The following is a 10,211-nucleotide window of genomic DNA, read 5'->3' on the forward strand; positions in this document are numbered from 1 at the left end:
TGGTCAGCTGACCACCTCAACGTTATCATTGATAAAGTACAAAAAAAATCCTTAAATAGCTCACTACACACTGTTTCAATACTGTGACTGCTTTATTAGAGTGACTTCTCTATTAAAGTATCTCGATCTTGGTATACTAAAAATAATAAATTTTTTTTTGGGGGGGGGGGTCAAGAGCCCCCCCTGAACTTGCATGCAGTTAGTTATATTTGAAACATCATATTCTAAATGTGAACTTGTATGTAATGTCTTGTCTGGTGGCATTGAATGAAATATCTTTGTTCCAGGTTGGGAGTCACATATTACCCAAAAAATAAAGTAACTATAATAATATTACATATTATATTACTTTGTGTCCACAGCCTTAAGCTGTCATGTGTGAAACTACCACCTTATCACATGACATGATTGTGTAGTTGGACAATGTGCAACCTATCTATAGCAGCATATTGGTTGCTATGGTGTTGAGTTCAGTTAATGAGGTGGACATCTTAGTGAACACCTTCCTGTAGGGATCACATGAGCTCAGTGATAATCACATGATCTAGGACATACCTTGCTGCTGTCAGATGGATCACCTGATCAGATAGATTGCTGCATGGCAGTAGCACACTCATTAGCCTTTTGTCTTGATAACTGTAGCTGGAGGGCAAACTGCTCTGTAGTGCTCCTGATCTTACGTTCTTTATCAAGCATCTTCTGTAACTGCACCTGTAACAGGCAGGACACTGGACTGACACACTGACAGACTAATGTACAGGTGACACACACATAACATAATTGTAAGGCCCGACACACTGACAGACTAACATACACATAAACATATAGACACATGGTACACTCTATAGTATGTTCATGTTGGGTTGATACCTTTCATGAACAATGGTGTGTGATACATATCCATATATCACGATATTGATATCATGATCATTTTGATTGTGCAATCACGGAATGTGAAGGTCAGGTTTTGTGCATTTAATTAAACAGTATAGCTTAGTTGTTTACCAGTTTCCTAGAGTGTTTACGTTTGTCACAAGTACACAAAATAAATTAGAATAAGATGCACAGTAGGGATATAACACTTCTTATTGTTTTACTGTGATTTAATATTGTGCACTACTCCAACTTGTTTCAGTACTTTTTATTGATGTGCTATGGCCCCTACTCTAGTTGAAAATTCCAATTTTTAAAATGTACTTGTTTGTTAACTTTTTTGTAAAATATAATGATCCCACCCATATCAATAATTACCGACCAATATCCCTACACTTCAAAAGTGCTGGAGCGACTACTGTGTGATAAAATTATTGGACAATGTTACCAGTAAAATCAACCCAGCTCAGTTTGTATTTATTCAGAATCATTCATCAGTTCAGCAACTTTACTCCTGTCTGATATTTTCACCTCTCGTCATCAATTGGATCTTATTTACTTAGATATCACCAAAGCTTTTGATTCAGTTTCTCACTCACATCTTCTTCGCAAACCTATTACATTTAACATTGGCAGTGAGCTTTGGGCATGGTTTCTGGCATATGTAACAAACAGATCTCAATTTGTATCAATCAATGGTTGTAATTCCCATCTTCTTACTGTAGAATCAGGAGTACCTCAAGGTAGTATTCTTGAACCTCTCTTATTCATTATTTACATGAATGATATCCCCTGTGCAGTTGAGCTTGTTTGTTTGCAAATGACACAAAATGCTTTAGACACATTAAAGTACCTAGTGATATGTAGCTTCTACAACACGATCAAAATTACTTGTCAAGTTGGAGCACAACGTCCCTTCTATCATTTCATTCCTCCAAAAGTACTCATCACTCATTTAAATGTAAATTTACAACTTATTATAGCATCAATGGCAATCCTATAAACTCCTCCCATTTACACAAAGTGTGTTTTGATCAGTGATAATCTTAATTAGAATGAACATCATGACTACATCCTAAAGAAAGCTTATAAGACCCTGGGACTTGTTTGAAGAACTTTTAGTAAAACCATTGTTCCATCAGTTACAGTCAGGCTATATAGATCCTTAGTTAGGTCACAGCTTATGTATTGTGCACCTGTATAGTGACCTTACCTTTTGAAGGACATCTCTAAAATCGAACAGCTCCAACGTAGGTCAACCAAATACATTTTACATGACTTCACCTCAGATTACAAAACACGGCTAATTTACTTCCCTTAATGTATACCTTTGAAATATCAGATATAATGTTTTTCATCAACTGTCTGAAAAATCCAACCCCAAGCCTTGACATCAATTCTTACGTATCTTTCTCCCAGAGTATTACGAGATCTAACTCAATCAAGCTACACCATAACATATCCTTTAACAACAGAGAGCGTCATTTTTATTTTAATTGAATTTGTCGACTTTGGAACTCCCCGCCAATCATCAATATCAGTTTATCTGCAAACACTATTAAAAGATGATTAAAAACTTTTCTTTGGAATCATTTTATCACACACCTCAGTTTCAATGACCCACATAAATTCCATTACCTTTGTCCTTGTGGTAGTTGTGTCAACAGTCAACCTGTCATGAACTTTTGATTACCTGTAGCTATATTAGTAACTTACTAGTGGTACCCGCGCAAAATGCGCGTGATACTAAGACAATTGTTACGTCCTATTGTGTGAATACACTTAAAATTGAACATTACTAATGATCAAGGAGTAATCACATCATTCCATACCAACAAAGACATGATTACACATAGCTACTGATGTGCATACATAATTTCCTCAATTGTGTGTGGCACTAACATCTAGTTATAATGTCGGTGGCCTTGTACACTGGAATTTCTGCACATCTGTACAGTACTCATGCAGAACACAGATCTTATGAAGGTGGCGTATCAAGATGTGTCCCATTACAACCATGCACATACATGAAAAAGATTAGTTTTGAATGGCAGGGATGTACTCAACTTTGATGATGTTGCATGAACTAACAAAAGTCTTTGAGTGTGGTATGAGGATCAATTTACCAATAGTTGGTGCATCACCACAATGAGCTATGTTCTAATTCAACTTGCATTTGGCACATTCATTTTGTATATTTATGTAGTCAATTTGAGTAATTGTAGTTTTATTTCTACATCCTAGTCATGGTAGTGTAATGTTTACTTATCGCATGACCAAGTGTGTATGAAGTACAGTATTGAGTATGGGTATTCAAGTTTATCAGCTGTACTGAGCAAGGTCAACACAACCACGTGGATTTGGATAGAGAAAAGTTCTTTTGTTGCTTTCTGAATCAAGGTGCATTACCAAGATGAATCCTTCATATGAAGAGTGGTTACTCTAGAGAGGTTGAGAGAGAGATTGACTGATTGATTGTTGGCCAATTGGTAGAGAGGTTGTGTGTGTTCTATTAGGGTAGTTCAATGGAGATAAGTAATGGAGCTTCTAGAAGTTTCAGCTGTCCCTGTGGAGTTACCAAGGATCTTATGTCTCCCTACACATTGAAGACTGCAACAGTCACTTCATGATGTTGTCCATGATTCGTAGCCTGGTAAGGTAGATATATGTTTTATTAGAGTATTTGAACGTAATCTTACGTTCTTCATCTCTCATAATGCTAATCTTCCTTGTGTAGTCTGTTAGGTAGCCTGATTGGAGTGATCATAGCTCGTTAAATTGCCACCCCTAATACGGCAGAGTGTGTATTCCTGGCAAGTCTTCCCTATGTAGACTGTCAAGTAGCACGATCATAGCTCGTAGACTTGCCACACCCACTACGAAACTCTCCTTTTATACTCGTGGGCGTGATATTAAAAAAAATTTTTAGTTGCCGGATGATAGCGTACACACCAGATCACATGATCAAATTAGCTGATGTGATTGGTTAAATCATGAAAAAGTGATTGATCCTATTTCATTGTAAGCTTTTAGACCAATACGTCATCTGATTTTCTATTGGCAACGCGTGTGTATACCGGAACGCCGTACACGCGTATCGTAAACTTATAATGGCCATTGACAGTGATAAGTATCTCGCAACCAAGGTTAGCACGTAATGACAGACACGAAAACCACCTTATGACACATTGTTTTGGACGGGTAGTTGGTCTAGCGAGTTTGAAGCTAATCGGGGGAAAAACCAGGGAGGAGTTTTTGTTTAAAAATTTTATGGCCTCGATTTTCTGTTCGGGCTACTTGACAGTCTACAGAGGGAAGATTCGCCGTGAATACACACTGCTGTGCTGTCTACTACAAGGATAGAGAAGTGTCAGCTACTGCGACACGAATATAAGCAGGTCAGGGACTACAGACAGACCTAAAACGTAGGATTACCAGCAACACCACTGTAAGGGAGAAGGAAACAATCGTAGTAGGGGTGTCAATTTAACGAGCTAATCACTCCAATCAGGCTACCTAACAGACTACACAAGGAAGATTCGCCATTATGATAGATGAAGAACGGAAGATTACTACGTTCAACTACTCTAATAAAACATACGTTTATCTCACCAGGATACGAATCGTGGACAACATCATGAAGTGACTGTTGCAGTCTTCAATGTGTAGGGAGACATATGATACGTTTTCACTCCTTGGTAACTCCACAGGGACAGCTGAAACTTCTAGAAGCTCCGTTGAACTACCCTAATAGAACATACATCGCGATATCTATACCCTAATAGAACACCCACAACCTCTCTACCAACAGTCAATCTCTCTCTCAACCTCTCTAGATTAACAACTCTTCTCTATCCAAATCCACATGGTTGTGTTGACCTTGCTCAGTACAGCTGATAAACTTGAATACCCATACCCAATACTGTACTGCATAAATGCTTGGTCATGCGATAAGTAAACATTACAATACCATGATAGGATGTAGAAATGGAACTACAATTCAGTTACTCAAATTGACTACATAAATATACAAAATGAATGTAACAAATGCAAGTTGAATTAGAACATAGCTCATTGTGGTGATGCACCGACTATTGGTAAATTGATCCTCATACCACACTCAAAGACTTTATGTTAGTTCATGCAACTTCATCAAAATGAAGTTGAGTACATCCCTGCCATTCAAAACTAATCTTTTTCATGTATGTGCATGGTTGTAATGGGACACATCTTGATACGCCACCTTCACGAGAACTGTGTTCTGCATGAGTACTGTACAGATGTGCAGAAATTCCAGTGCACAAGGCCACCAACATAACACACAATTGAGGAAATTATGTATGCACATCAGTAGCTATGCGTAATCATGTCTTTGTTGGTATTTAATGATGTGAAGTAATGTTCAAATTCAAGTGTATGCACACAATAGGACATAACAATTGTCTTAGTATCACGCGCATTTTGCGCGGGTACCACTAGTCTAATTTATTTAATAGGCTTATTTGTTGTAATTCTTACGTTAATACCATACCTGTTTCACTTCCCGTACAAAAGTCTCAATAGTAGCAGTGAAATTTATCCCGTATTTCACTGACAGCAGTGAAAAAGTTGTTATTGCAATTTCATTGGCTAGAATTTATGTTAACAATGTAGTGCCAATTAGTGTTGACGCGTGTTTAGTACATAGTGACAAATTGCGTACATAGCAATGCTAATGCACAGCATGCGTATATGCAGCGAGTATGGTATTAACTGGGAATAGCATGGGTAGCAGTGAAATTTGGGATAAATACCACTCTTGTTGTATTGGAAATGGTAAATTTCCAACACTCGGCTTCGCCTCGTGAAATTTATCCCCATTTACAATACAACACTCGTGATATTTATCCCAAATTTCACTGCTACCCATGCTATTACTAGTACAAATAGAACTAATTTTAATTATAATTACTTTTGTTTTTGGGCACTGGTACAGGATGCCAGTGTGCCATCAGTGTATTATCAAATCAATTATTTGTCACTATAATATATACATGCACACCCCTCTGTATATTTTTGCACTGAAAAGCTTTAATAAATAAATAAATAAATAATAATTATTATTATTATGACTGGTGAACCCCATGCATACCGCATAAAAAGAAAGAAATGGCACCGTGTACCCCAGCTATCAATTATCATCTGAAAAGTGAAGTATCCATTACACTTTGTTGTCAGCTATGTTCAATCCATCACACAGCAGTACGAATCAAGAACTGTTTAAAAAGTACCTCTGCAATCAAAGTAGCCACTATGAAAAATACGGACAATTTCTGTTACGAAGGGAAGCCATTGCCAAATTGCCACCTTTCGCTGTCAGCAAAGATGAATGGGACACAAAGAAGGACACTGGTAAGTCCATGAAGAATGCATTGTACGTACTGCAGCATGCCAAAAGGCACGTGTACGGCTGAAGTGACGTCAAAAAGTGAAAAAATCAAGCCTGCACCCTTAGCTGTTATCGAGTTACGCTTGTCTGAAGGCATCAGCCAGTAGTCACTAGAAAATTCTGTTTATTATTATAAGTATTTCATAGCAACTTGTTGAAAGCATTTTGGGTCAATCTGAAGGCTTGTTTTTGTTTGGGCTTAGTTTTACCTAACCAATACTGCTTCATCGTTGTCAGGGAAAGTGAGGCTGGTTTTCGGGAGATATTTTTCATGGGCCACGCCCAACCCATTGTGGTCCCTACTATGATATAACAGTGGAGCAATAGCTGGTACACTAAACAATGGAAAATTATCAACTGCCCACACATTTAATATGAAAGTCATTAAAACGTGTAGCTGGGTTGCTTATTGAAAATTATATTAGCAGCCAACACATTCAATAGCACTAAGGCAATATTGTACCATATTGTGTATCATATCAGTGACTACACTGTTGTTAGACACAGATACTGTATAGTCTAAATATTTCGAGGATAAAATTTTTACTGCTAACCCCCCAATACCACAATATCAGTGAAAATTTCCCCCACAAATAGTTAGGCTATATGGTACGCTATTTCAGGTGTATAGCATATCACTGATCATGAAGAACTGGAATTTTCCAGCCAAAAAAACATCACTCTAAAACCACCCTCAATTTCCCTTCACGACAACTTGGCAGCATTGATTAGGCATATATAGCCAAGCCCAAAATGAAAAAAAAATGAAAAAAAACACTAACTGGCTGATTGATGCAAGCATAACTTGACAATATATAAGGCTGCGGGCTTGATTTCTTCACTGTTTGACATCACTTCACCCCAAAATGTGCCTTTTCACCAACCACAGTATGTACAATACATCATGGACCTGCCTTTGTCCTCCTTTGTGTTCCAGTTCTTTTCACTGACAACGCAAAGTGTTAATTTGTGATAGCACGATGCAGCTTCCCTGCGGCTGTGTTGGCTATTATGCTCATCACCCATATTTTCTGTAGCGACTGGATTGATTGAATATAGATGCTTCTCGTACTGTGCTTAGCTAGTAACACTGTGCAACTGGCTGAAAACAAAGCGCAATGGCCAACTCCCTTTCTGTAATTATAATGGGGCACGTGTACTGACGCAAAATTACTTCTATGGCATTCCTGGCACCATTATTTCTTTTAATGTGGTTCATTTGGCTATTAAAAAGTAAACAAACAAGTAGAAGGAAAACAAGTTGATGTTGTGCTACTTCTAAAGACCAGGTGCCATGCAGCTAGCTAACTCATCTGGAATTAACCAACTATATGGTATTACTATTTTAATATTGTAATCAATAGGTTGGTTTATGATTATGCAATAATACGTAATCATTTATTTAAAGTCTCCAGTTCTTGTTAGGTTAGGTAATCCAAAGGCTGCAGCACATGTTGCTGTCAGACCTTCAGTGCTGGTCACTGTAAAGTGCTAATAACAATAACAATAATTAATTAATTGTAATCTCAGATTTCGTAATTCATGAAATTTTCGTAATTCCGTTGCTATGTACTGCTAAGGTAGCGCTTGTTAAACAAACTGCTATTAACAACATATTACACACAGAAGTATCTTCTAAACTGTTTTATAGTTTTACAATCGTGTCTATTCCCACAAATTCTCTCAACATAGCCTCAAAGCTGCTCTTCATTTTTGTTCGCGTACGTAGGAGATACGCCCCCTTTCCAACTCGAAGGGATAGGCTGTCTACGAGGCCTGCACAGTTGTTTGACGCCTGTAAAACCTGAAGGGAAGGTAATTCACAAGGTCTGTGAAGAGTCGCCACACCCATATTTCAGACCGCTGAAAAGAAACCACTTCAGAGCAAAGTTTACTTGTGCAAAAGTTTAATACAGACTTCATTTCACTTCTTACATAAAAGATGCTTTTACCATTTAATGATTTTGCTCACGTGGGTGCGTACGGACAAACATACGTAGATAGGTAGACACAAGTCCTGAATGCTAGAAAGACCAGACCCTATTTTTGGGGTGCTTATAAGCACCTAAATAAGGTCAGCGGCGCCAGACTAACCAATACCATCATATTGTCATGAGAGGAAGGAGCTTTTGGGTGATATTTTATCATGGGCTATATGCCCAAACTTTCTACTATATACAGTACTACTATCTCACTGTATGATACAGAGTTGTAAACTTCAACCTTGAGATTATATGTACATTGTTGATATAAAAATTATTCAAGTAACAATGTACAATTAATTTATTAATTAAATACTAATTACTATCAGACACACCACTGGTTGACCAGGTGTAATATCATAGTAACCAGTATGGTCATCACCATGGTTACCATCACGGTTACCACAGAGAACACAATATCATTTAACTGATTAAAATGATATTACCACATCACCATGGTAACATGATGACTATCACACTGTATACCCCTGGACAACACTATTAACAAATCCTCCACACAAACTATTAACACAAAATACCTCATAATAAGGACTGGTCCCTCCGTTTTTACCTCTGAAAGAGGATTGGTCATAGAGAGGTGTCCGTTACAGTCCATACAATACACTAGTCTGGTGGTGCCTGCCTCTTCACATAGAGTAAGGGTCTGGTCATTCTAACATTCAAAATTTGTAGCATGTTACCAAAAAAAGGTAAGATTGCATTGTTGGTAACTACTAAACAGTTGTGACGTCTGTTACCATATACTGTAGAGTTACACAATGTGTGAAAGACTTTGTTATGAAGTTTTGTGAAGATGTGATATGATTGAGGCTGGTTGTAGTCACCAATAGGATGTTCTTTAAAAGAACAAAAGGTGGATGTAGTGAAAGAGCCTTGTAGTTAGAATTGATGTACCCATAAAGCTACCTAATCAATATGGATAGAATCTCGGTTATGTTAGCAGCCTTTCGTTAATCTCTCATTTACTTTGTGGCTGTTAGACGTGTCATTATTGTGACATCATTGTTTAATTCCATTCCATTGTTATAACTAAGTAATGTTAGAGTGACCAGCCACTTCCTCTTTATGCGAAAAGAGGCAGGCGCTGCCTGACTACCGATACACAGAGGTCACGGTTACACATACAGGGGGCAACAGTTACAGACTCACATAAGCTATCAACAATTCCACGATTATCTTGTGATGTCCGTCCATTGCAGCCTGCATGAGAGGGGTCACTTGATCATTGTCACTAGAAGGGGGAGGATATTGTCACAACACATTAATATGGCTTCCTCACACTACGTGTAGCTACAGCACAACACACACACACGTGGTGGACTCACTTGTAACAAGTAACACACGGACTCTATACCGGACCCCGCTGAAACCATTAACTGGCTGAGCTTCTTTGTTGAAACCCCCGGTTGAAACACAATAATTATGTTCGCTCCGCCATCTAGTAGCAACATTACGATAGTATCCCGTCCTACATAGGCGGCGTACATTAGCGGGGTCCAACCGCCTTTGTTCCTCTTGTTAAGGTCCTCTTTGTTCATTACCGCCTTGTTCACGATCTGGTAGTCTCCAATGGCGTACGCGGTGTGCAGGTCCAGCGGTATTATAGCAATTGATGGATCATTGTAGAGTTTCTGAGATATCGCCTGTGACTGTCCAACGGCATATCATGATCCGTTGCCATCTCCAGCTAAGCGTTTGATTATCTTCTTTAAGTTATTATCTATAAAAATATAAGTTATCTTGACACGCCTGTTGAGTTTCGATTGTGGGCAGCAGTGTGACGTTTATATGGTTACCCGTGATCGAGTACGTAAGCGGCTGAAGACTAGACTACAGTGTTTACTATTGATATAAACTAAGGTAGAGCTTGTGTCAGATTTTCCTTTCTCTACTGAATATTCCCTAGT

The 10,211-nt window shown here is 38.2% G+C and overlaps 1 long non-coding RNA gene across 4 annotated transcripts; it reads right to left on the reverse strand.

Moving 5' to 3' along the window:
- Positions 1–400: 400 nt before the first annotated feature.
- On the reverse strand, positions 401–10,085 carry LOC136267320 (uncharacterized). 4 transcript variants are annotated; one of them, XR_010706633.1, is made up of 6 exons: positions 9,630–10,085; positions 9,454–9,535; positions 2,479–2,545; positions 2,202–2,428; positions 556–711; positions 401–506 (listed from the first exon to the last, which is right to left on the reverse strand). It is a non-coding gene; the product is annotated as an uncharacterized lncRNA (long non-coding RNA). The 4 variants fall into 4 exon arrangements; XR_010706632.1 differs by having other exon boundaries at positions 2,087–2,428; positions 2,512–2,545; positions 9,630–10,084; XR_010706631.1 differs by having other exon boundaries at positions 2,087–2,428; positions 9,630–10,084.
- Positions 10,086–10,211: the final 126 nt, after the last annotated feature.

Source organism: Dysidea avara, chromosome 9 (genome assembly GCF_963678975.1).
Source record: "Dysidea avara chromosome 9, odDysAvar1.4, whole genome shotgun sequence".
NCBI lineage: Eukaryota > Metazoa > Porifera > Demospongiae > Dictyoceratida > Dysideidae > Dysidea > Dysidea avara.